Raw genomic sequence first — 27057 nt, forward strand, 5'->3', positions numbered from 1 at the left:
GATTTAGGTACAAAAAAAAGAGATTGCTTCGCCCTACCGAAAGACGTTCATCGTAAGATTCTCCCTCAGTTAGTACGATGCTGGGGGAAGAAGCATTTGAAATTGACCATTATTATACATCGGCGGCAGCATTAGCAGCAATTTCGTTCCGCTATGATGAACTATGCGTACCCTGTATAGTGCATAACTTCCTTGTGACTCCTCCCGCCCTAGACTACAACACCCTTCTCTTGGTCAAACGTCTTTTGTTCCGGCGTTCCGGCGGCAAACCCCAAAGAAAAGTGTCAGGTTTTCATGGCTCTCCCCCTGTCACCTTCACAGTTCGCCACCTCGACGCAGCAGCCCATATTATTGGTTGATTGAATCTCGTCGCTACAGCGAGTTGGCAAAAGGGATAAACAGGACAACCACGTGCTTCTCGGATGCTGCAAACCACCCCGTCCCAGAATGTGATGAGGTTATCTTTTCTGTTTTCTTTAATATGTTTCGTATTTTGCTCGCACGAACGCCTCTCCCCTCAGGGTATCATTTATTTTGGGAAAAAGCCTCCATTACAATGTGTTCCGATGGTGTTGTTCGTAGGGATAGCGCACCGGGCCTTGGTGGCAGGTTGACAGGCGGGCGCACACATCGATCGGCACAGGAAGAGAGCATATCAGTTGATCCATGTTTGTTTTATACACCGTCCAGCCCGAATATTCCCCAAGGCCGCCGGCGGGAAAATGGGTCCCAGAGTTTTACTATCGGAAATCGAAACCGTCGTAATGGGGGATGAGTTCAGTTTTCTTTCCCCTTCATGTCTTGCTTGCAGTGGTGTTGCCGTCCTTAAGTTAGAACTTGGGCTGGGAGAACAATTCTTTCCCCCCAAAAAAACCAACTCCCTTGTCTGGAGGGAAACTGATTCGGCATGCCGCTCACGGTTTTATTGGAAAGGAGAAGGGAACGATTCGTTCGGCTGAATTTGGTACCGTTTCGTGTAGCGTCCAGGGAGGCGGTATTCTAACATCGTGCTTGTTCTCTATTCTGTAAGATCCTTTTGTTTGCATCTGAACGTTGCAAACAAAGGTCGCTGAAATTAGAAGAAGGGGATATGTTAGTATGGCTTGGTTGTTTAATTTGTTATGAAAATCAATATCCTGAGTCCTGTTATGGTTAAAATACCTTCGGGCGAGGATAGGCTCTCTGTTGGTACAATGCTATACAAAAGCTTGAATATTTAAACACTCCAAAAATATCCCTTTCACCTTGAATGTTTCGTAACTGTTATCCAGTTTGTAGCAGCTAAATTTAGACTGGATGAACAAGATTGCAGATTTTCATCGAAACTGTATTGTGCTCTGTTTGTTTGAATCATCCAAAGCGTTTGTAGTAAAGCTTTTGGTTAAAATGCAATATCAACGTTGAGTTTGATGTGAATTTTATTCATCTCTGGGCCGCTTAATCATGAACTATCGCTAGTTTCGCTCTGTTGCCATGGCCGCAACCATCCAATTCCCGTTTGCCAGTTAAGAAGAGAGATCCAGCAAATGTCGAAATAAAATCTAACCCCAGATCAAGCTAAGAACGACGCGCCAACGGCTTCGGTCGCACACACTCCGGGTACGCCCCAGTTACACATAATCATTTCACCACGAGCCACGAGCTGCGGCGCTGGACTGGAACAAATTTTCACACAAATGGCCACTTTTGCGACTGACCCCGGCCAAAGGCATCCGGCACATGAATCGCAAATATGTGTAATATATGATGTTGCCAGTGGCGACAACAACCGACAACAACGACTAGCACCGCACACAAACACACACACACACACACCCGGACGCACCGCCGATGCCGATGGTCACCGAAAATGTAAAGGAAACGGTCATCTGAACCTAGGTTAGCAGCGCGCCCCGGCAAACGGCAGCATCCAATTCGACGAACAGTAAACATAGCAAAATTGTATAATGTTGTTTGTCTAGGGAGCATTGGTAGAGAGCTTGAATCTGCCGCTGCTGCTGCTGATTGTTGGGGTCGTCCCATCCAGTCTGTACGGGTTGGGACATTTAGACTCCGAGCAGGACATTCCCATCCAATGACGGCGTGGTCCGTCGGCAACGTCGGCCGGAACCACCATCGACGGAAGCAAAAACGATGGCTACAAAATTTACATACCAATGCACTTTGGCGCGCTCTTGCTCCTCGATGTGGCCGAGAGATGTGGCAAAGGGGGCCCACTCGCTGCAAGATGGACTCGTTGTCAGCGGTTAAGCATGAAACTGTAACCGAAAATCCTTTGCGCCATTTTGGCATTCCTTAACCAGCAGTGCTCGAGAGCATCGTTCTACACTCGAAAAGTAATGGAAGCTCCGGTCGGATGTAGGGTACGTTTCTGGTGTACGAATACACTTTTGACCCTGCCGGCGCAACGGTGACAGTGGTTTTTTGATATCTGGCTTCTTGCCTAAGAGATCTGGTTGGATTTGTCGGGTGACTTTTCTGTTCGCAGTGGGCCTGATGGTTAATGCGTTTGTCGTTAGTTACCTTCGTGTTGATGTATGATGCAAATGGAATGTATACAGTTGTCTAACTTGTCTAACACTTGTTTTATCAGTGGCTTGTTTAAGTTTGTTTGATAACATTTTATGACAAGCCTAGGCCTATCAGCATTACTTTATCTTCATCTGCTACTGTATATAAACCCATGTCAGTCCGTATCGAACGATAGAAAATTGAAAATAAAATTCACACTCCAAAAGAAAAGCAAAAGAAAGTGAAAGGAAAACATCTTTCGATCGCACGTCACATCACTAACCAATCGAAACGTTGACGCGTGTGCGTGTGTGTGTATCGATTGAGGTGGAGGTGGTAGGAAGGACCAACCTGTCACGGCTTGTCAAACGTTTCGTTGTTACTTCTGGTGACTCCTCGTCGTTCAGGCGAACTAAACGGATTGACATCGGCAACGATGGCGTGTGGGTGCGTACTGCTGTGTCTATTGGCTGGTGGGTGGTTATTGAACAAATCCTGCGTGTCACGTACCATATTCACGTTGTCAATGATTTCTTTATGTGCCGTACGAGTTGGAGTAGCATTTTTATTTCAATTAAACGAGGAAAATACACACCACCATGACAGACTGTTGGCAACAGCTTGTGTAGGTTTGTGTTGGGCTTCTATTTTCAATCCATACTTGCTAGAGCAATAATATTATTTCATAGATTTGTCTTTTTTTTCTCTAAAAACTATGTCCATTTTTCGAAAAAATGCGAAATCTCTAACGTTTATTCTCTACAGTAGGTTCAGCATGGTTTGCTTCCCGGGACTTGATCGATAATGGCGCGGAGGTGCAAACACACGCACTCACAGGAAGCCAATAGCAACCAAAATGGGGTAGAAAGGTGATGTAGGTGCAGTCAGCGCGCAAAAATGAAAATGCGAGGGTGGACAGTCGTTGTGTTCATATTTCCCCGGAGGAAAAAAAAGGTCGTTAAGGCATTGTCCTTCCCCTAGCGTTCAACAATTGGCCATTTACACACACACACACAAACATCACACACTGAGCAATACACAGCTGCAGAAGAAAACCGTACCGTCCTTGGAAGTCCCTCTATGCAGGAGGGAAGTTGACGTACTTGGCGTTTGCGAACACAGTCGAAAACATTTTACATTTTGTTTGCCATCACCATTTACCATCTCTCGTCGACCCGCCGGCCAACCGTTTCCAGGCTTGCGTTCCGGGCTTTTGGCTGCTCAGGTAGGGGTTGTAAGTGGTTTATTTTGCTTGCCAGCACGGAAAGGGAATGAAATTATTGCTCCCTTTTTCTTCTTCTGAGTCACCTCGCAGTCAAAGTCTCGTTGGTTGGTGCCAGAGGTTGGTGCGTTGACTGCAAGCCAGAGAGTGTGCCACACTAATACCTACGGGCCTATTCATTCGTTACGATACGAACATAAATCAATTGAACTGTGTGTTGGTTGGGGCTTATTTTTCTTTTATTTTTCGGTTACTAACAGTCGGATGTAACGTGTAGAGAGTTGAGTTAATTTGAGATTTTCTTCGTTATCTCTCTCTCTCTCTCTCTCTCTCTTTCTCTCTCTCTCTCTCTTTCTTTCTTTCTCAATCTTTCAATACTATGTCACTTGCTGGTATGGTGGTATGTTTTATTTTCGCTTGACTTTGTTATTTTATTTCATTTCAAGCACTGAATGGAAGGTTTCTTCCAGAAATTGTATTTTCTTTCTTGACTCTTTAATCCGATTGTACAAGACTTTGCGCTTCCGACAATATGCAGGGCGCAGGTTCCACCACTTCCACGAAGGAGCAAATCGCAGCTACGAAATAAAAATGTCAAACTTGAGCTTAAAATAACACGTTTTTTTTTCGTTCAAAACAACAAAATCAATTGTCAAGGGATTGAGCCACTTGCTGCCCCTGACTTCCCTGCTAACACTAGTTGAACTACGTGCCGTTATAGGTTTTGACCCTTTCGCCAACGGTTGGCAGCAAAGCAGCGCACTACAGGCAGTGGAAACAAACAGTGAAAACACGTGTAAATGCTTAAAACGAGTGTGTTGCTTGTGTGTGGTGTTACCTCCCGTACGGGCACACCTATTCGTAGCAAAAGGAAATACCGTCATTGTACACGAAACAAAACAAAAAGGAAACGAGAACCAATAACTGAAACCCCAAAAGCAAGTGGGCACCACTCAAGGCGACCGGAAGTCAGAGTGTGTTACAGCACAGCACTCGCACAGGAACACTTCAGGGTAACGGGCGGAAGGACGGACGAACGGATGGACGAAAAACAAACTAGGGGGTGAATTGTTTCTTTTCACAAGGTATTTCAATTTTGAAGGCAAGCAAGCAGGCAAACTGTTTTGGAAACATTCTGCTATTCTGCCCCATTCCCCTTTTGCCCGAACCGATCGAATAACTGTTTTGGACGTTTATTTGCACACTGAAATCAATTGAGCATAACGTTTGCGTATGTGTATGTGTATGTTTGTGTGTGTGGTTTTAAGATCACATTCTCGTTCAATCGGAGTTTTTTTGTGTGTTGTTGGAGAGAAGGATCGAAATCTCGGCTCGGTTGGTTGTAAAATGCTCCCTCTTCAGTTGTTTGATGGAATGTTAATCAATTTGATAGATTGTGTTCCCTTTTTTTGGTACAAAAAATAAAGACAAGACACGTGTGCAAACAGCACTTCAAACAGGTTTGGTATTGGCAAAAATGACCAAACTTCCTGTTACTTTCACAAAACCATCAAGAAGCTTCTGAACAATAACGAAATGCATATTGTGCGTCAGGTTCTTTCAGTTTGTGTGCCGTACTGCCCAACGAGAAGAGATTTAGTCCCTGTTACAACAGCACAACACAGCCAAGCTAAGCTGAAGGGAGACTCATTTGTTTCCGTTACTCTCAGACAATTTTTTCCCTGGACCCTCGGTACCATGGTATGGTACTGAGGATGAATCTGCTGCGGCTTGGTCGCCTGTTTTGTTCCCAGCGAATATTTGGCCACGTTTGCTCAGCTCATCTTTACGGCAATCACGGCATCCCCTTTCATCGATGTATGTGTGTGTGTGTGTGTGTGTTTGTCGGTGTGCATCAACCGCTCAACTAAATGCGACATCCATCAAATGGCAGCTTCTCAAGTAGCAGTGACGGTAGCAGTGACTAGCGTCGTCTTTGCGCCTCATAACCGAAACGGAACAATAAAGCAACCCACCCGGTACACATCCGGGCAGGGAAGGCTGCCGTGTTGGACGGGGCGTGCGCCCCAGGATGTCCTGTCATTTTTGCCATGCCATTCTGATGCTGCCGGAAGCATCTCTGTTCGCGTCCTCACAAAGCGCCCCAAAACAGACTCGCTGTGCATGTGGCAGTGCCTCAGTCCTGCGATCGTCGCGAAGCTTAAGTGTGGCCCGAATGTTCTCCCAAAAAATGTCTCGTGAGGAGCTGTAGCGCACGTCTTAGTCGATAGTATGGGGTGGAGTTGCTGGAAGAGGCCACAACAAACCCCGGTTGTCCTGTTTCCCTCGGGCCACCACGTTGCCTCTCCCTCCTGGGGCTTTGTGCGGTGAGGTGGCCACAAGACACACGACGGTTTGACGTTGATGTGCCTGGTATTAACTCTCCACGTAATGCCTCTTGATGGTGGAGCAAGTGTACATCATCCATCTTTGGGCACTCTATTTTTTGTGAGCTTTCTTTCGGATTTATCCGCAGCAACTATGGAAACGCAGGAATGTGGCGCTGCTGATGGATGACGCGAAGAGATGTACATTTTTTGAGTTAATTTTCAGAAGTTATCGTCATAAATGTAGAATGTTCATCAATATCCAAGTTGGTAGAGGGTAGAGTGAAGTACACGCAGCACATGATTTTTAAGATTTTGTCTCAAGTAGGAGTAGAAAATACGTGCTTTTGTCAAAATTCTCGCCAGCAATGGACGCAGGATGTGGCAAGCGATAACTAAGCTATTTATTTGCACCCTCCCCCCCCCCTCCAATAGAAAAGCTGCTTCGACATTTGACCCAGAGTTTAGCAGTGCCTCAAGTTATGTCGATTCAACGAATCAAACCACAAACTGTAGTGTCTACCAAAACTGAGCAAGGTATTAGAAGACGAAAGCGGCAACTGGGACGAATCTATGATTCATCAAACCGCGATAGTTTACTCTGATTGAAACAGGTTCGAGGCACAAAGAGGACACACGCACAGGGTAAGGGATGCTGGAAAGTGTCTGCGGCCAAACACTTCTACATTCCACATTAGGAAGCACTTTATCCAGAAACGTTCAAACGAAACCATTATATCCGTCTATACGTTTGTCGTTCTGTGGCTAGAATGAAGTTTCTCTGTCCTTGATATAATCACGGCACATCTTGCAGAGACACCTCTTTGAAGTGCGCGCAAGGCTTCAATTTCCGATGGTAGGTTTTGGAAACTTAATTAGAAATGTATGGTATACGTTGCTGCCATTGTGCATTGGAGCAGCAGCAAAGGCTTTTGTGTGGCAGGGATCTTTCAAACGCTCCCTTAAATGTAGGCCACTCACTGCAGGTAGATATTTACCGTGTTCGCTATCATTATCATATGTTGGTAATGCGATGATGCAGCTTGCCGCGCGAAGATGTGCTAGGATGGGATCTTAAAAGGGCGCATAATTTCCTACCTAATGGGTGTTTTGTCTGCATTCATCGAATGACAAGCAGCATTTCGTTGTTCGTTCGGTAACTGCATCCGCTAATTGGTACGCACTTACGGTAGATTAATTGCTGTGAATCTGCACATCCTTTCGACGAATGCTTGCAAATGAATGGTGCATGAATCTGTACCTAAACGCAATACACATTCGCGTTATTATTCGCTTTGCTATTGCCTTGATTAAAATGTCCTCTTTTATGTGTCTGTAACTAGCAAATCTAACAAAACTCTTCTCTTCTCGTTTCAGGTAATTATTATCATCTCGTGTGTCTGCAACATTCCTCATGTTCTCGAAGGATGCCAAGTTACAATAGGAATTTAAATTCCCTTTCAACATCGCACTCAATTGAGTAACAATTAGCTGTGAATGGTGGTATGCACTACATTTGGGACCAAACAGGCAGTTAAAAGCAAATCAGTTTCCGCTTTCAACCCGATTTCAACAATACAACGGGCTCTGCATAACGCCCAATAGATCTCGCGACCACAACCGTGTGTACCATGTTTCTATGGTTCTGTTGTTTCCTGCTGTATTTCAATACTGCGCTGAAAATGCATTCAGGCGTGTTTTTTTATTACTTTCTGCGGATCGGTTACCATGATGCTGCATGCGCAGCATGAGCTACACACATTAGCGGTGCATATCATGGGGATTGCAGGACTCCGGAACGAACACTAGAACGTTGTCCATTTTGTCTACCAAAAAACAGTTTTGCTCAGTCAGGTGTTGTATGCCAACGCCACAAGCTCGTTACAAATGCATTAGTAGACAGCATTTGCATTAAATGTGTATTAAATTTCATGTTCTCTAAATTACCCCTCTACAAGAGTAGAAAACAATTGCTGCATGTAGTAAAATGTTTAAAGTAAATATTTTATGAGCACTATCATACACCAACGATCACGATTTAGTTGTGCCAAATCGAAAACGGTCAGTGTGTTCATGGGGTAATGAATTATTAATCGTTAGCTTTGAATGCTACCCGAAAACATTGCCCATGGCGATAAAACAAAACACATCCAAGCGCATTCATTGGTGTAAATACACAAATACCTGTACATACAGTGTATTTATGTCATATACACGAATGAAGTATCGCAGCGCAGATTTATTTTCAGCGATAAAGCTTTCCAACATTTCGCATTTCCGTACATATGGATGGGGAATGTTGTTCGGTATCTCCGTATTGTTGTCATCATCCTGTTAATACACATATTTTTGCCTTCCAATTCACGTTAATTGTATGTATGCTTGAAGAAGCAATTTCCAATCTAGATTATTTACCGTGGTGACATGCCATGTGTGTACGATACAAAAAGCGTAAAACGAGAAATCCCAAATAATTCAAATAATTCGAAGCGGGAAATTTCATTTATGGAGGAATAGAAAATGAAGCGGAGGGAGGAGGGTAAGAAGAGCATTCAACATAACACAGGAAGCAGGCATCGTGCTAAAAAAGACAGCACCGAAGTGGGATGTGTTTACGAATGTTCTCGTATTTCAAAATCAGATTTGTAGACGACTCCCAGTGAATGTGTGCAGATGTTGCTCGTTGAGATGAGCAAACAGTGTGTGTTCCATTACTTGTGGAGTAAGCAGCAGCAGCAGCAGTACATGTGGACCACCGTCACAAGGAGACGACAGTCGAGGAGTCGATTTATTCAGCATGGTAGACAAGTCTCAGATGTGTACTTTATCTGCATCTCCGCCCAAAAGGATCGATGAGATCGGGCAGAGCTGAGAGGAATGGGAAATCCCCTGCCATTGCTGCTGCCAGCCCATTGCAGAGCGAGTGCCGGCTGGAATCGAAACTCGAAGATAGTAACGAAAATGAATCATCTCACTTGATAAATCACATCCATTATCGCTTCGTTAATAACGAATCAACGCTCCAACCTCGTCTGGGAGGGTGGATGAGATAAATGAAACGGGTTTGCACATGGTCTGATGCTCAGTTTCGATATTCCCAGACAGAGATGTGTGCTTCGGGACAGTCCAGCCATCCCGACGGTGGTTTTGAGTGTATTTGAAATGTACCTACGTCTGTACAGGATGCATTACTACATTCAAGCATGCTTGCTGGGCTAGGTTAGGTACAGGAAAGCTAACTATTTCAAACAAGATAAACATTTTGAGTGATCAATTAAGCATAATGTGTTCAAATGCAGTGTCATTAAAAGTGTGTTGCATGTTTAATGATGTACACACACGCACACACACACACAGTTTTAATCAAATATCACATGCAATTGTTGCTGATACTCAAACACACATCCGTGCCACGCTTCACTTGGCTGGGCAGAGTGAATTATTATGTTTACCAATTGCATCTGTTACAGCTAATTATTTAACTCGATTGAAGAGGAGGTGTATTGAATTATGAACCGATGCAGCAAAATTACGTCCAGCCCAGTGGTTACTCGGCCCATTCGGGCTTTAATTGAATTGTAAACGACAGATTCACCGCACCACCGTAACCACGAGTGCCCCATATGGCAATGGGCGCCGTATCAGTTTCTTTCCCTGACGTTGTTCCGGACGCTCCAATGTGGACCCACTCGGTTGCGCTTACGTGTGGCAGCAACTTTGACCAACCGAGCCGAGGGCACGCTTGCAGGGATGCAAATTAGCTTTACGAAATTATGAGCGCCACCGCCAACCTGTTCGCGGTTAATTGGTTTTAAAATAATTATTTTGCACCATATTTTTCACCCCAAAACAACGATTAACAAACTGAGCGTTACTGTGGTAGGCGTGCGAAGTGATCCCAGAAGCGCCTTTCTGCGGCGATTGAAAACTTCCCTGTGACTCTACCACCGCTAGGGAAATGAATCGAGCGCATCAGTATCATCCTGCGGTTAAGACATCATGGCTGGCTGATGGCCATCCCCTCTTGGGTATTGTTGTTAAACCTGTCGCTGCGTAATAGCATAGCTGCATATTTATTCATGTTTATACCCAGCTCAATTAACATAATCCAATTTCCTTCGGCAATAAATCAACACGTGTCATTCGTGAAGTGGTGCCTGCTGGTCGAGGAGAGAAGTGTCCTCGAGTGTGTGAATGGTTTGCGTGAGAGGAGGCAGGGGAGAGGCAGGGGAAAGTATCGGGTTGCTCCTGACAGCGAGAGTGAGTTGGACTTACGCTCCTTCTATTTAAATTCCCGTGTCCCGTGAAGCTGTTGCATGCTGCGTTTGTGTCGTGGGAAATGGCTGCAATCCAGTGCATCCAGCAGTGAGCGTGGTGGCGCAGTGTAAAGAGGGAGCACAGGAGAATGGCGAGAGACGAATGCCATCAAAAACACCCTCATATTTGGCACGTATAAACACACGCTCTCGTTGGGTAGGTGTGTTGGGTAAAAATGGAATCTATCCTTGCCGGGGACACCGCAGCAAGAAAGGGTGTTGTGTACGTGTGCGTGTGTGCGGTGTTGGACAATTGATTTAAACACTTGAAAACGCATCAGCTGGAGGGGCGCACACACATTTACATATAAATCTCAAATTAGGGGCAAATTTGTGGCAACATTTGGTTGCAGCCGGTGTTTGCGGTCGAGGCTTAGCATTCCCACCCGTGGCTTTCGGGTGTGAAACTAACCGTTCCAGTATGCGTACATTTGCACATATCAAATCGGTCGGTGTGTGGCTGTGTGTGTATGTGTGTATATGTGGGTGGCTCTGGATGAAAATGAAATGAACGAATGAGTTGATTCTCGGCCGCCGTGGTGGGAGGTGGTGAAAATTGTCCCCTTGTTGGTGGTGGTATGTGTGCAGTGGCTTAGTGGCATTTGCAAATCCGTTTGCTTTCGGCTGGATGCACTCCACTTAGGATGCATTTTGTTTGTGCGTCGTCGGTGGGAGTGGCAGTGGTAATTCGAAATTAAGCAATAATTAATGACATAATCTTTGTAGCTGCATAACAGTGGGGCATTAAAGTGTAAATGATATGTAAGGGAGACAAAAAAGCAACATTTTTTTGGTGATTCTTTCATTGTACCGAACTTTGTCTATCCGTTCCGCACAGTGTGTGTAATCAATCTTTCTTGCTCCAGTGATTTATTTCAATTATTGTGGAGTAGTGCAGAATAAAAAAAAAGATGCATTCAGTGAGCTCTGCAAGATGAAGTAAATTATTTTCCCTTAACCACTCCGCAAAGGGTGATGGAAAATGTATGCATTCATGAGCCCTGTGCTTGAAGAACGACGAAGTGTGCCCTATCGGACAGGTAACGCGGCCACACACGCAAACACACACCCAGACATGCACATTCATATGCAGAGAAGTGTCGAAGTGTTTCCATTTCCGGTTGGCGCCCGGAAGCAGAAGGTGATAAAGAACCGGAAAACAAAGCTCACCGGCATACCGAACACGATGCTGCCTCTTGTCCTCCCCCCCCACAGCGGAAGCTTTCGCTGTCGATTCCGGGAGGGCTTTTTCCCGATGTTTTCCCACTATCGTGTGAACTCTCTCAATGTGCCGCAGAGCCGATCGGAGTGCAGGATCAAGCTGGGCAATAAATTTTCCGTAATGGATGTCGTTAAAATTGATTCATGAGAGCACTTGCGATTCACGGCAGGAAGTAGTGTCGCAGTGCCGTTGGGAAAACTGGGCCTAGCGACTGCCTCACTCGCGCTCTCTCTCTCTCTCTTTCACTCTACACGGTAACGGTGGTTAGCGGATAGCAGGCCATGATTGTTCTTTTTCCGCAGCTTAAATCTTGCCCTTAAGGTTGTGGTCTGTAGGAGAGTGTTCGTGTGATATACTAAATGATTTACATTATCGAACAGTGGAACAAGGGCTGATTTACTCCGATCGGTTAATATTGTTAGCACTCATCGTGTAGTGGTGGTTCGGGCGAGATTGTTTGCTTTATCGGGCTGTTATTTGTTGATTCTGTGTCTGATAAAATTAATCGATTGAATGCGAACGAACTTCATATCCTTCTCAATTGCTTTGAATGTGTTCTCAAAAAAAAAAAGAAATGCAACTCACACCGTTGCTACAATTGTTGAAATGAACCACAAGGGCATAAAACTTTTATCATCCTCCCAGTTCCACAAAAAACGCGAACTTTTCCTTCGAGGAAAAGGTGAAGCTAAATAATCTCATCAAAAATGTTGAACGCTGTCTTTCTGCAATTATTTCCCGCCAAACACACGGGCATACCCATCAAATTAGATGCGGAATAAAGTTGTACCGAGCAACGAAATGATAAGCCCGCAGTATGTAGAGAAGTGGGGTTAAATTCTCGAAAATGTGCCAATATGCTTTCCAAGCACCGTGTGTTGGTGGGCTTGATGATGGCAAAAACTGCTTGCATAACGCGTCGCCTCGAATACACGCATGTGTCACACAGAGACGTGTGCGGTGGAAGCCCAAAGAAACGGTGATGATTTCGTCTGCCTTTGCTACCGTTCGGTCCTTCCGTTGGCGCACATCCTGTCGACGCCCGACCGGTGTAAAGAGGAGTCGGGCAGATATTCTGTCAGATTACAAAACTGGCCCGGCTTTTGCATTGCACCCAAAGTCGTCGGTGTGCCCCCGGTATTGAGTACGTTTCGCGAGACACACAGCGCCGAAAAGAACGCGAGAAAATGGGTGCTTCAACTTATGCTTCACTTTGCAAAACTTCCGTTCCGTTGCGGCTCCCGGTTCTTGTGTATTTGTGTTACGCCGAAAACGGGAAGACGCGTTATGCATACTTTCGCTTGCCGGCACAACGGCAAGACAGAGAGACAGAGAGAGACAGAGAGAGAGAGAGAGAGAGGCGACGGAGTAAGACGAATGTCATAAACAGTCAGAAGAACTCTTGAAAATTGAAAATGGAATCACTTGACTTGGAAGATTAAAATGAAACGAAATGTCAATGGGGTGGTGCCCAGGACACTTTGGCTTTCGTTTTCTCAAACCCCTTTCCCGTGTCTTGCGGATGTGTTTGGTTTGGATGTCGCGTGTTGCTTGAAGCATAACCTTTACGACGCTGAAGAGGTAGAAAGTAATGAAAGGGAAAAAAACTTCATATCAGACAAGTCTTGGTTGAAAGAGCGCTACACTATCAAACGGGTAGTGTGGCTGGTGGTTGATTTTCATATACCACCCGACTTTAATATGGAAAGTGTGTTACAATTTCCTTCAGAACAGCATCATCCATTGAGATGATAGCATTCAACTTAAAAAATACAATTTGATACATTTGTATTTCATAAAAATATGCAATATGTTTCAACGAACAGCGCAGAATTTGTATTATTACTCGTTACTTAGCCGAATCGTCCAGCCAGCCAACGCAACGCGTAGAAAGGGAAGTAAAAACCTGATGCTCCGCCGGATACTAGCCTCGTGGCAAATGCATTTGCCAAGCAAGCAAGCGTTTCATTATACAGTAAATTACTTTCGCTTGATTCTGTGACGAAAAAGGGCAAACGAGTTTTGTTGCAGTAAAACGGGCGATTACCGCATGCTTCCCCTTCACGTCCGCTGGCCGCTGGTTTCGCCCATGTACACCGTATACAGAGTATGTTGCCGTTGCATGTAAATCCGGCAACCATACCGCTTTCCCGCCAGCCGAAAAGGTTGATCCCTGTGCTGTATCCCTTGGCAGTTGGGTGAGCCTTTCGCTTCGCATTATCCCGTTCCAGCCGACGGTTTTACTGTTAATGTATCTGTGGGTGGAATTAAACCACCCGACTCGTCGCTCGGCACGGTTACTAAGCGCGGCTGATGCTTTCGCTCACTTATTAACGAAGTGCAGGATCAGGAGGGCGAATGGTTTTTTTTTGCGCACTTTTCCTTCTGAACCTTCCCAGCCACTGGCTTAGGACCACTGTATCCGTGCCGTGATGGGATAGTAAGTAGTCTTTGCGCAAATTAATTACACCTTCAGTACACCACGCGATACGGTAAGTCGTTTAAAGGTGGACCGAACCGTGTGTCGTGTGCGGTACACTTTCTTTAAGAACGATCTGACTGGCCATCATTAATCTCGATGATGGTGTGGTTTCGTTGTAGTTACTTTTTGGGCCCAGCTCAAAAGTGGCTGTAAGTTTATGAACGAAAATCTGTGGCGAGAACCTTTCTTTTCCCCCCCTGCATCATCTTTCCTTGTGAGGTAAACCAGATCGTTTTGTTTTTTAATGTTGATTAACTAACCTGAGGTTGTACGTGAATTGAAGATAAATTTTTTAATCAGCCATCAACAGCGTAAACCTAAGGTTAGGATGATGATTTGCTGGATTTATTAATTGGTATTTTAATTGCTATTTACGTCAGCTTTATAAAACAAAAATCCCGTAAAATCTCTCCTAAACATTCTTTAGCAATGGGCGGCAGAGAATATAGACAAAATGTATACTTTTGTAATAATATTGGACAGAAGCAAACAGAAACCTATGACAGAAAGCAAACGCTATTTAAAATTACGGGAATTTACTGGGGCTGGCTTATATTATTAGATATCATGGAGCCTGAGATAAGCAAACAGATGCCGGAAAAGCGAGCCAACTTATAGATTGGTTTGCCCAGTCTAAAGCGTATTCGCGAAAAATTCAATTACAATCTGATACAACGAAAGATAACGAATGAATTAAGCAAAGAGAACGACTCGAAACATCGGTAAAGATAGTAAGCATGTAACGTCAATTATGGGTCCCTTTTCTCTTCATGGTTTCAGTGTTGTAATCCTCGGATATAAAAATCGGACAATTTTCCTTTTTCATGACTTCATTGCTTATTTTATTTGTGTCCGATGATTCTAGGAATCTAGTAACATAGAATGATGTTGATAGAAGCTAATGCAAAACTGCTTAATAAATATACATTAAGCTGAGGTTACATTGTATCAATCTTTGGTTTTAATTAAAAGCTTAAACATTGCTAATGAAACAGGTTAGACGAAGCGGAGAGTCAAGTCGATCGCAGCTGGCACACTATGGATGGGCCAATTTAAATGTAGCACCTGACTATCGGTGATGGTGTTACCACTTCATTAAAACATACTTCCGATTTTTTTGTGTTCACGGTGATTGAGAAACATAACCAGGCAACACATTCACCCACCCGCACTCACTAGCATGTATGCGTCGGTATTTCGGTTTTTACTGGCCTGGTCCGTTGAAGACGAGCAGCAAAGTATGGGGGGGAAGTATGTCGGGAATTTGCATTCCAGCTTCCAGCTGTTTCTTCCCGTCGGTAATCGGTGAACTCTTTTGGACTTTGGATCTTTCTTTTTTTCATTGTGGTATTTTTTCCGTGCACTCTTGAACAATACCACCCGTGTAGGATAATCGGGTTGGGTTCGGAAAATTTCAATTATGCAAAAGTCTTGATTTATTACGCGCTGGGAAAGATAATGAAGACGCGTTTGTGGGTCATATGAAATTGTTTTCGTGAATTTATTGGTGTTCCGGCGCTTTAATAAATACGGTAAAAGTAATTATGATTCACAGAAAATGCATGTGCCTTCGATAGCCTTAGTCTGGAAGAATGTGCATCTAAGCTCACCGATAGCACGATTCCTGGAACATATCAGCAAAGGTTTGTCGATTCTTGTCAACCCTCTGAGGGCAAGGGTTAGGTCAAGTGGCAACAGTAGGAAATTACACTCATCCAGCACTAACTGGCCCGCTTCACACGAGAGTGTGCGACGATCCTCCCGACCGGTAATGATGTTTGCCACCGCACGCAGTCGCTTCCTCAACTACATCGTTGGGGCGGATACATGCATGCCAGCACGGTCGGAGACGTGTTTCTGAAGACAGATTGCATTAGCCCCAAGAAAACTCACCCCTCCTGCTGCAGAGATTGCGGTTGGTCGGTTGAGCTCCCTTTCTTCCGTTTACCGATGTGTACCGGTGACGGTTATCTGTCCATGCTTGTCTGTGTGTGTGTGTGTTTGCGTTTATCTGTGATCTGTATCGAAGCCGGGCCACCGCAAGAAGAAAATGTCTCACGCAAGGCGACGACATGAACAACAGTGCATCGTCTGCAGAATCTGTCCAATCTGTGGGTGCTTGTAGCCAATCGGTTGGACCCATTGGAAGTGCATTCAGAACAACTTGTTTGCCGCGGCAGAGTGTTGATGGTGATGGTGGAACGAGGAGACCAACGAAGGCACATGGTGTCGAACCGATCTGTCGCTCTCGTCTCCCGCCAGGAACAGATTAAATGTTAATTTCATTACTTGTTCCGTGCCCGTCTTATGCAGAGGCCCCCACGCCTTGCAGATTGTTTTTGCCGAGAGAAGGGCAACACGAAACGAACATTATCGTTTCTCCCCCCGGTCTCGTTGAGCTCGGGTTTCCACTTGCGATGGAGGCGCCTGGTGGTGCGTTCAAGCTTTTCCGGCGAATCTTATCACCGCTGGCACGTTCTGGCGAGCGGCAAAGCTAACGGGGTCTATTTTCTTAACAGTAGTAGCTCTGGTGTAAAATGGCAGTGGCCAGTCCGGGTGAAGATGATGGCGAAAGAGTTAGAACGTAAACTCACGTAGACACGTGTCCGCCGGCTTTGTGGATTGGATTTCATCCATTGGCCTTTTATCATCACTTTGATCTGATTTATTATGTTATGTCGGTATTGATTTTGTAGAAGCGTAGAAACACTGGGATGTAGGAATTGATTGCAATACTATCAAAACAGTGATGGGTGGAACTCGGGAGAATTAAAATTTAATATAATGTGAAGTACAAATCGCTTAAGTATTTAATTTGGAATTTTCAAACACAACATCAACGCTTTGACACAGATTAAATTGGAATAACTTGCAGATACACTCACCCGAAAAATGCTAGTAGCTTGACACACATTACTCACCGTGGCGAATCGTAGTGGGAGCGAGAACGACAAACGACCAAGTCGAATTATGACCCAATTTATAGGAAATAATTTTCCGTAATACACCACCGCCCTGCATTGCTTCTCTCCTCCCATGACCACCACCACCATTACCACCACCATCAGCGCCAATCTGGCACGTCTCATCGATGTCATTTCGGGACGCCACCGTGCCCGGTATCATAAATGATGGATCCATCTCATAATTCCTCGGCCCTGGTGGAAGCATAATCAACGTCGCCTCGCCCGCTTTCCCGTCTCGTCTGCCCATTTGGCGCGTAGTCTCGGTGTGCTTGGTGCAGCTCGTGCTCTCGTGTGCTCGTGCAGCTCTACAGTGGTGTGGTGCTGGTGGCGGCCAAACGTCGTCCCGGATGATGGCATCATTTGCTTCTTGGCACAATTTTTCGCCATCGAAAGCAGCCGGCCCGCCAACACTGCACTGCCATTGGAGGTGACGAAGAGGAGGGATGGGGTGCGAGACAGTGGGAGCGAAAATGTATAGCCAGCTAGCAGAATATATTCCCATCATAAATCTCCGCTACACTCGGGCTAGTGCTAGTAGTGTGTGTGAGCATTGAACCACATTGCGGGAAAGTGTATCTCGTGTGATGAGAAAAATTGGCTGGCTTCTGTTCACTTTTCACTTTCTGCCAATGCTCTTTTGCGAACGTTTGTATGTATGATTCCTATCCTGGATTGGTGCATTCGGGAAGGTATCTCTGCTCTGGTGCGATGTAAAAAGCACTCACACGCTGCTATACGCAAATTAATCCTCCTCACTACAAAAACACTGCTGTCCCTTCGTTATACGTTTGCGCTTTTAATGGAATTATACTTTTAAAAGATCCATTGGATGTGTTGCTTTTACTTTCCCCGTGCAATCTATTTGCTAATAATGAAACCAATACAGCGTGCAGCGGGGTTTGCCGGTTGATTTACTGAACCCATTTCCCGAGCACACCACCACCCTCGCGCGTAATACAGTAACAAATGTTATCCATCGTTATCGCTAAAAGCAAACATTTGTCCTCGCTTGGGTGTGATGTATCCGTGGGAATGATGAATAACGTGATGACGGGTTTGGCGCCCCATTTTGCAGTGCGGCGATGAGCAGCGTAAATTGAATTTAGTCCATGCTCTTTTTTCTCGTTCCGTTGCTCGCTGTACAGCCCTCGCTCGTTGTGCTCGTCGTCCTTCATTGTCGCAGCATTAAATTAAGGTAAAAACGTGCAATACACATCTGTGGCTGTGTGATCCTACATGGATGGGGGCCCTGTGATCCACCTGGTATGTGCAGGCTTACAGTCCGTTTTTTCCCCCATCCCGCTTCCATGCCTTCATCAAACGGGCAAACGTTTCTTCTAAAAGTTGTCTTTTTTGTGTGTGTTTGTTCCTGCCAGCTATATCTCTTTTTCAGCCTTCGTTTACATGCTGGGATGTTGGGAGAGCCTCCTCTATCCCACACCAAAAAAGGGCGAAAGGAAAAGCATAAATGAATCGCAAACTAAATGCTTGTGGCGCTGGATTTTAATATGTTTTCTCTTCGCTTTCAACGTTTTTTTTGCTGCTGCCGCTGTTGTTGTTGCGACTGCTCAAACAGGATTGGTTACATTGGACCCGCACACAACACACACACACAGAGGCTAATATATGCTGTGCTGTTTTTTATGTTCTGCGAGGATCGTTTTTGCATATTCGCCCCAGTGTTGTGTAGCAAAAAAACGGAGAGCCACTGAATTCAATCTGCTTGTAATGTATGAAGCAGACGCGAGGAGGCTGAACGAAGGTGTAGTAGCCCAGCCCGTACGTTTGGGCTGAAAATTAAATTTTCTTTTAATGGTTTTCTAAAGACCATGATAATGTCCGTTTTTCTTTTTGATAAGCCAAGTGGGATGAATTCCATTTTAATGTAGCCATCCTACGAGAGGTGTAGACTTCGTTAAAGTGTGTAGACGCTTGTTCGCTGCCATATGAACACGTTAGCAAGTTCGGAGTGCATTACCCTGAAGCTGTGAAAAGATTAACGGAAAAGTTCTTATCTTTCATAATGTTTGCTTAGCCGCTTTCCGACAAACACGCCTAGTTTCGCTATCGACCCATCAGAACTACGGCAAAAAGCGCTACAACCATCTTCTCAACACCTTTCCAAAATGGCTCAGCCAGCAATCTTCTGGGAGTATTAGCTTCTTCTGGGGCTACGAGCATCCGTTACTGATAGTTCAAGGAAAGCATCCGCTAGCATCCATCTGCTCCCACTTGTACCCATCAAATTTACCGTAGAAACTCTTGAGTTACGTGGCACCACAAGCTTAACCAGCAACCCGAATCCAACAGAGCTAGAGCAGCAGAAACTTTGCAAGCTCCCGCTCTTAATCCTTGCCCCGTGGGACAATCTTGCCATCTTTTACCTTCCCAAAGGAGGGCTCCGATGCAGCGCACAGGCGGACGGAGAAAAGTAGCTGGGCAAATTGCGTGGTGGTCACGGTCCTGCTATCGATGAAGCTCATCTGGAAATCCCGATAGCATTAGGTAACGCTGCTCGCTATAGTTGGCTGGTGGTTGGCTAAATGGAGTGGCAAAACTATATTAGTGGCAGCACGGAAGTGGCTAAAGGAGTTTGGGCTTCGACAGCCAGAATTGATTAAGCAACAGGGAGCTTTTCCCCCACAGTAGGGGTAAATTCTCATATCTTGATTGCACCTGTCCCCCATCTCTGCCACAAAACAGCTTCCTGTTTCCGGATTCACCTGGAGTGTGATCCGCTTAGGCTTATACCCTTTTCTCGGCCAAACTATGTTTAGGCATAAGATTAAGTCCACTAGAGAGATGGGGTGCGATGGAAAATGTCTGCCCAACACCTTCGAACCATTCTCATTCTGGCTTGCCTTATCAGCGTATCGAATCAGGGACACAACGGTGTAAAGTGCTAGGGCAGCACGCAAAAAAAAAACCGGCTCCCAACATGGCTCGCCCAAGCAGCTTAGATGTAAATTGTGGCTTTTTTGGCTGCTTCTCCAACCCCTGAAAGATTGCTTCCTGAAATTGACAGCTGATTGATACCGATCAATCGGATTTCAATTGACGTTGACGCAACATACATCAACTCCCCAGGCATCGTTTTTGTTTCATATAGCCCAAGAGACGGCACAACAGGGCGTTGCGTAAGAGCAATATGTGCCGCCGTTATGAAGATTGATAAAAAATGATCAATACATTTTGCCCGGGAGCGCGTGCGGCGGACCCACGCCGCACGCTCGGAGGGTGTCCGGAAGGCTAAAGACAAAAACATAAATTATTCATAGGAATCGGTTTAGGTGGATCAGATTGAAAGAGTGGGGAGGCGGGTGGGTGTAGGTGGATAGAGGTGGGTTTCCGTTCGCTGCCAACTGCTGCTGCATTCAGGCCGGACCGGATGCTGCCAGTTTCCTGGGACCACCGATATTGATTTTCCAATCGCTTTCGGTTTTATTTTTCCCTTGCGGTGTATCTTGCCACCTTCGTCCGTCCGTTGCGACCCGTACTACTACCCCGCAGAATGGGCGCTCGCTACAATAAAACAATATTTGTAAAGGTACTCTCTACAGCTCGCTTGAAGAAGCTATTACGTAAAGCCGATGGATTTATCGTGGCATTGTCTGCAATTGAGCCATTAAACAACGATGGCGGAACGGAGGGAGTGAGACGCTGGAGCGCAACGGTGGGCGCAGCACCATTCGGATTCGTGGAAAAGTTCATTTCCTTCGGGGGTCTGTAAGCTGTTACTGGTTTGCTAGTTACCTAGCAAATCGGAACCATTTCCCGGGGTTTTTCCCTAAATGAATCAAGTGTATTTTGATTGTCATGATTCGCAAACGGGGTTCGTCCGACCGTACAGCGCCGAAATGAATAATCTATCACTTAACCAGGCGCTTTACTCTCCGCTTACTAAACGTTGAACCGCTGCTGGGAAGTGATAAATCATTGTAAGCAATTCGTCCGTAATTGAACGTACCATGGTGACCGACTAATCCATCAGCAAAATGGAAGATTTAATTAATCGAATGAGGGCTCAAATGTTCCGAACACGATTTGTGTTCCGAAATGCACTTGCTGGGAAGGAGCGGAAATCACGTCCTTTCAGGCCAACAGAAGCGCTACACATCATCCGACTGAAGGAAAGAGAGCAAGAGAAAGAGAGAGAGAGATAGTGGAGGTTTTATCGTTTTGGCTGTGAGTTATAGCGGAATCACTGCAGTTGAGTTGAACATTGTTTATATCCGGCGAGGATGTGGGGCAAGCGATTAAAACAAAACCCGACGGTTTTAAGTCCGCCGTAAAAGATTCGCGTGCCATGTACACACAGCACAGCAGCATCCTGCTGAACCGAAAGGCTCGTCTGCAGCATAATGCTCTGCTCTTCCGCGGATGGCTCCGGATTTTGCACCGCGTCTCGCTTATGTTTCTGCTGGCAGAAGTTCCGATGCGACGAATTGTCTTAAAGCATACCAGCGGCAGTCGTTGCTAGAGCGAACGAGGCGTCGCCGCCGCCGCCACCGCTGACAACGACCAGGAGAATGAGAACGTAAGCGTTACACTTCGTGGTACATAAACTCTGAAAAGAATGCCATAAAGACATATCGTTGCATTTCGGGCGATGCACAAGCGGTAGCGGAATGGCTGGCTGCAAAGTGTTTCTGATTCTGAGCCCTCCAGGCCCCAGGCGTGGATTGTATCGTCGGCAAGCTTTACGACGTTTTTCTGCAGAGGATAGGTTTTTAACCTTAATGTCTTTACGCTGTGGCCGAGGCCGGGCCAGGGAAATGCTTTCATTTTCATGTCCTGCCGAGACAAATGGTTTGAATGGTTTGACTGCATGCAAAGGCCCTGTCTGCCGGTTTGCTTGCCTCTTCGTGAGCAAGAAGTCACTGACCGTAGCTGTCGCTATGGTCGTTTCCGGGCATGTTTGCGTCATCCAGCGAAGCGTCCGAAACAAGCCTGCATTAGCAGCAGCAGCAGCAGTAGCATACATTTGCCTGCATTTGGAGATCCCCCAGCAGTGGTTGGCTTTCTTGCGCCACGAGGAGAAGATGATGGAGTGCGCAATATGTCCGGAACCCGGCCCTTCTACACGTGGCTCCAGTATATTGACCTGAATAGTCCGCAGGGAACGCTGGCAAAGGCACAATCTCGCTCTCTATCTCTCCTACCACCATTCGGATGGTTGCCGCCGTTGAAGGTTGCCAAGACGGCAGTCGCTCTGGATGCTACTTTTGCTGCGTCAGTTATATCGGTACCGTTTGCCAAAAATTGTTATCATGTCATTATTTTAAAATTTTTTGAAACCCCTTTTTTAAGATTGGAAAGGGAAAAAAACGCTCGAGCTCTGTCTGGAGTGGAACAACTTTCCAAAAATTTCCCTTTTTTTTCTTTTGCTTTACCAGCCATTTACCAGCGCTTGCGAAAGCACTTTATGAGTAACCGGGATGCCGTATGTGTGTGTGTGTTTGTGTTCAAGTGGGGCTTGGCTGAGTGGTAAATCCGGAGGAGCGTCGGTCAAGCGGTCAGCGAACTGTAATTTAATTTAGTTCTACCGTTTTTATGCAGCTTTTCCCCGGCCAAACTGTGATGAAGCTTTCACAAAAAATCGACTAGTTTTTTTTCGCATTTTGTGCCACTGCTTCTAATTCTGTTACTTGACTGTAAAAAGTCCTTTTCGTGGTGTGTGTGGAAAGGCGAAACAATTGTAATTGCACATTCCAGCGCTTGTCAGAACTTCACAGTCCTGCCCTGCGTGTCGAGACTGTCGACAAACTGTGCCAACAATTTTGACTTTGCAGCTTTGACTGCATTTGCTTCGCTCGTTTAACGCGGTTGAACAATTCAACTCCTTTCCCTTGCATGTGTTAATTAAGATAGCTTGTGCTCTAGCTTTTTTTACTTTGAAAACAGAAAGGGAAACAGTAAGGATTTGCCGCGTTTTTGTTGCTATTTAGCTTTGGGAATTATTCTTTAAGGTGTAATTTATGATGTAAAGTTTGTCGAAATTGTTTTCATGTACTCTACCAAGTCAGCACCGAACCGGGAGAAGATTATCAGTCATTGAAAGAACAAGGTCAAAGTGGAAAGCTTTCTAATGCGGCCAGCTGTGTATCAACTGTGTCCATCGTGATTAACATGACGTGATAAGAATGGGAAGACTATTAGGACTTTTAGTTCATGTTGGAAGCAGTTTATTTATAAGCTCAACTGTCAGTTGCAAACCGTGCAATGGGGCGGGTTGAGCCTTGGGTGAAGGATAAAGCGAAAGTAAAAATAATCAAATTAAAGATCGGGACAAATCATTATCTAGCAGCAGCACAAAAAAGGTCCCCCACGAGAAGAAAGAATTAGTGGGAGAGCGATATTGTCCACCAACAGTCCGCAGCGGTTAATTAATTGGAAAAGTTGAACCTTCTGAAACGGCTGACCCCCCTCTGGTGTGGCGGTGATTAGGATGGAAAATTGGTTTCCGTTTTTTGTTTGTGTGTGTCTGTTGATGTTTGATCTCCGAAGGGTTAGGCATCGAGCGGGCTTTTTTTGGTGTTGAATTAAAACCAAAAATCTGCCAGGGTCATTTACAAGCTTTATAACAAGCAAAAGGCAAACAAAGCGGACAGCAAAGTGATGGAATAAATAAATCATGACGGCGGTCATTTATGACTTTTTCTTGCTTTCTTTTTGCTTGATTTAATATACAACGAATAGATTCAATACGTCGTACGCGCTCTATTATCGTTTTATATGATGCCTTATTAAAGCTAAAAAGGAATATTTCAGTAAAACAAAGCCATTCCGAGCACAAAAGCAGTCATGTTAGGTGAAACTGTAAACTGTCATTTATCGTACAAAGAATACAATGTAGCAAAACAAAACATTGTTCAGTTCCGGGGTTATTGGATCGTGTACCGCATGTGAGCCTTACCGCCAGTAAAAGCCAAGAGTCGATCATCAATCATCCCCGTGTGGTTAAAAGCTTTCGCCCAATATTTTGCAACACTGAGCTGTACTTAATTTCTCCACATTACCTTCACTGATTTTCTACGTCCCTTTGTTTGGTTTGACATCCGTCAGGCAGGGACCACAGATCTGGAGGGCGGGGGTTGAGAATGCTTGTGCTGACAGCAACACAATTTCTCAAAAGTGTCACCAATTGACTCTCTTTCGCTCACATAAAAAGGCAACCACTTGTTTAACGACGTTCGATCATTAGTTATCCTGAAGTGGGTGAAGAGACACATCTTAACGTACACACACACACACATACTTCTCCGTGTCCTCCCACGTGGGAAAAGGGTTAACTTTATCCTTCGGTCAGCGGTCCTACAATGGCTCCTACATTAACTGTACCATAATTTCTGTGCATTATTGTTGAAGTCATGTGTCTGTGTTTGTTGTTATCGCCGAGCAGGGCCATGTTGTGATTGTTGTGTGATCATCATCGTCGTCACGCAAGAAAATAACGCAAAAAGTACAAACTTGATGTGTGTAACGAATCTCCGTGTAGAGGACTTTTAGCAGCGCCGGGGTAGAATGCAAGTACTAACATCCTTCCGAAATTACGAGCTAAATTACTTCCGTGCACTTGTGGCACAGCAAGGAACAGAAAGAGACCAAAAACACTTTAGACACAACACGGTGGTGCAGACTCTGCTGATTTTGTCTGATATCTAATGATTTCTCTGGTTGGTGTTGCTGTGTGCAGCCACCGAGCATGGGAAACTATGTTGCGCTAAATGGCTTTGCGGAGACCACAAAACCGATGAACTCCTCAACCCGGTGGAGGAGAGTCAAGGGGGACGCAGGCAGCCGTCAGTGTGAGTGTCTGCTGATTTCAACACCCGCCCCGCCCATATGTGCTCTGCTATTTGAACACAGTTTAGGCAACGTGCGTGTGTACTTTCAAAGTAGCAGTAATTAAATTTCTCATCTCCAGGGTCCACCCAGGGACTTATGCTGGCGTGTAGTGTTTTGTTGCTGGTTTGGTGCCTTTTTGCAAGGCGAGCTCACGAGGAAGGCACTTTTCCAGGGTGTAAAGTTTGCCTGGGCGTAATGATTTCGCCACTTATACGCCCTGTCTTCAAATCCATCGTCGGCACAATCCATTACGTGGGTAGTACGCCTTCCGTCACAAGGTGATGTTGTGTTTAACAGTACAGGTTTAAATTTTTCTCACTCACTTGCTTATCACCTTTCAACATAGAGTGGGTCGTCACATTTAGACAGTTCTACAGCTGTTAGTGTAATTTGGGCTTCTTATTTCATTATGACCTTGTTCCTCGCTTGCCAACGACTGAGCAATGACTATGATCAGTTTATTGACCCTAGACCCTGGGCAATCCTGACCCTTTCAAGAACAGAGCACACATATCGATGTACAAAAGGTCCTTTTGAAGGGTGCTTATGGCGCTCTGCAAAACTAGGCATTCGCTAGAGCTATAAATCATAAATCATAAAAGGTTCCGTGCAATAACAAAACATTAATTTGAAAGGATTGCAAAACTATTCCCTCCCCAACCTAACGTAAATTGTGGAGAGGTGTTTTTTGTTGGGGGGAGCAAACCATTTCATTCGAGCAAATTTCAGCATTAATTCATTGTTCGGCTTCAAATGAATTGCCCACTGCTACTGCACCCACTGCCCACTTTTACGATTGAATACGGAACATATTTTCATGGTGAGCTAGTAATTCCAAGCATGGAATGTGGAGAATGATGGAGACACATCTATTGAGGGGATTAAATGGAATACACAAAAATTGCTTGCCATCAGTTGAACCGTAGCATTTCCGCATTTTAAGAGCTCACACAGTACAGCACCACCCCATAAAACAGTTTTCGGTTTGTTCATTTGCTTTTATCATCAGTCCAACCCGGGGCCGTGTCAAGTTTACCATTTCCTGATTCTTTCGGAAACAGTTCGCCCACAAATATTGGTACAATGATTCTCTACCCCTCAGCAAACCCCAATTGTGCAGGGTGGTTGTTAGCATATGGGGGAGTAAACGCACGCACCGTTACCGTTTCCTGTGTACCTGCCACCTTTTTGTTTTGTCTCTAGCCAACAATCGGGTGGAAATGATTGTGAAGTGGGCTGGAAAACCCAATAAACCCCATTTCTGACTGGCACAATGTTCGAATCGATTTTTATTTCCGTAGAAATGACTGGTGCTACACTGCTGAGGGATATGTACACCACAATAGGAACAACACACATGTGCTCGCATTACATCGTCTTGCCCGAGAGCAACCTTTCCCGGAGCAACCGTAACCCGTACGAGGGCAAGGCAGCGTCCGCAAGTCAGCCAGGATGAGGATGCAAGGGCCCGAAACATTGCTTTTAAATTAAATTCATTAGCAGCACCGTTGGAGAGCGAAGCACTATTTATTCGGTGGTGGAATGGGTTGGTTTCCGAGAGCATGCATGAAAATGCTCGAAATTGTTTCGGTAGAAATTTCAAAGTTTTCCCCTAGCTTTGCCTCGGCGGAAACCAATCTACGAATAGGTGTCGACATTCCAGATTTTATGTTCTGGTTTTCGCATGACCATATTTCGATGGAAGTAAGTGTTTTTGCTATTCAAAGTGACGCATAACTTGCAATGAAGCACCTCTATTTAAGCGGAATTAGTTTGCTTAACAGGTAAAAACACATTTTCTCACGTTGCTTTTTGCATACTTCAAAGTGTAGTTGTGGCGTAAAGGAAACGCATTTCATGCGCCAACGTTTAATGCACACTCTGCCAACGATTTCATAATTGATGCTACGGTTGCGTATTTTTAATCCGTTCGGCAAAATGGTGGAGAATACTTTTCCCATTATGAAAATTAATTTAAAAACTCTACCGAAACTCATTAATAAAAGCAAGCAAAACCCGGCTTGTCCTGAGGGAAAAAATAAAGTTGGAAATAGCTTGACTCGCATGCAACCTGTTTTTTAGCCTTATTAAACATCATTATGCCACTGGCCGTTTGGTTACGTGCATAAAGAGAGACAGAAAAGGTGTGTTTTACTTCTTAAT

At 45.1% G+C, this 27057-nt stretch overlaps 1 protein-coding gene across 2 annotated transcripts in view; it reads left to right on the forward strand.

Annotated features, from left to right (window-relative positions):
- The window catches only part of LOC120951245 (furin-like protease 1, isoforms 1/1-X/2), a 141211-nt gene that overhangs the window by 93053 nt on the left and 21101 nt on the right, over nt 1-27057 (forward strand). The window lies entirely within an intron of this gene.

The sequence above is a fragment of the Anopheles coluzzii genome, chromosome 2 (genome assembly GCF_943734685.1).
Source record: "Anopheles coluzzii chromosome 2, AcolN3, whole genome shotgun sequence".
NCBI lineage: Eukaryota > Metazoa > Arthropoda > Insecta > Diptera > Culicidae > Anopheles > Anopheles coluzzii.